We start from the raw sequence: 892 nt of genomic DNA, 5'->3' as shown, positions 1-892 counted from the left end.
AGCACTGGTGCATTTAATATCTCTATGCCTTCAGCTCCTTGAACCACTGCTGAGCATATGTTTGTAAACAGGGTCTATGTGTGTGGGACTGTATGGGGAGAGCACTTTGCTCATGACCTCTCTGTTGTGTGCTGAAAAAAAAGTCACCAAACACCCCCCGAAAACCGAGCATCCCCCTGCAAGTAGATAAAATGCTCTCAGGGCTGCTCCTTCCTGGAAGGGGACAGCGTATACTTTCAGACTTTGCTGGGAAGCAAATACCATCTGGGGATACTTGCTGGGAAGCAGCAGTGAAGAGCAGCTGCTGAGAAAAGCCGCTCCCCGGCTTTGAAGGCATTTTAAGCAGCGGCTGGGTTTCTGGCCGGGCGGAGGGACCGCTTCCTCGCCTTCCTGTGGTGGGTGGCGGCAGGCGACGCCGGGCAGGGGAGCACGGCTTCGCACGTCAGCTGGGGCCCGTGATGCGCAGGCGCGAGGTGGCTCCTGGCTGGAAGCCAGCGGGACGGGACAGAAACGTTTAAACGTTTCCCAGGGTAGGGCGCTTGCGGCTCTGCTGCTCGGCGGAGGAGGCAGGTGTGCAGCCCCTGCCTTCCCCCTCCCCGGGGTTCTGCCTTCCCGACGGGGGTGAGGAATTTGAGCCCCACCGTGCCCAGGGGATGCCGTGCTGCTTTTCCAGCCAGGAAAGTAACATTTTATTTATTTATTGCCTCACGGAGGCGGTAGGCTCCGATGTAGGCGCGTCCCGCAGCGGAGCGGCGAATCGCGGCGTACAGGGGGGTTTTCCCGAGCCGGGGAAGCCACAGGGGAGCGCAGGGACCCGCCGGCAGCTCTCACCAGGGCGGCAGACGAGGCGTGGGCGGGGCCCGCAGTAACGGCCGCCACACCCCCCCGCCCC

Source organism: Aptenodytes forsteri, unplaced genomic scaffold, assembly GCF_000699145.1.
Source record: "Aptenodytes forsteri isolate BGI_AS27 unplaced genomic scaffold, ASM69914v1 Scaffold289, whole genome shotgun sequence".
Taxonomy (NCBI): domain Eukaryota; kingdom Metazoa; phylum Chordata; class Aves; order Sphenisciformes; family Spheniscidae; genus Aptenodytes; species Aptenodytes forsteri.
Note: the sequence above shows the minus strand (reverse complement) of the source record.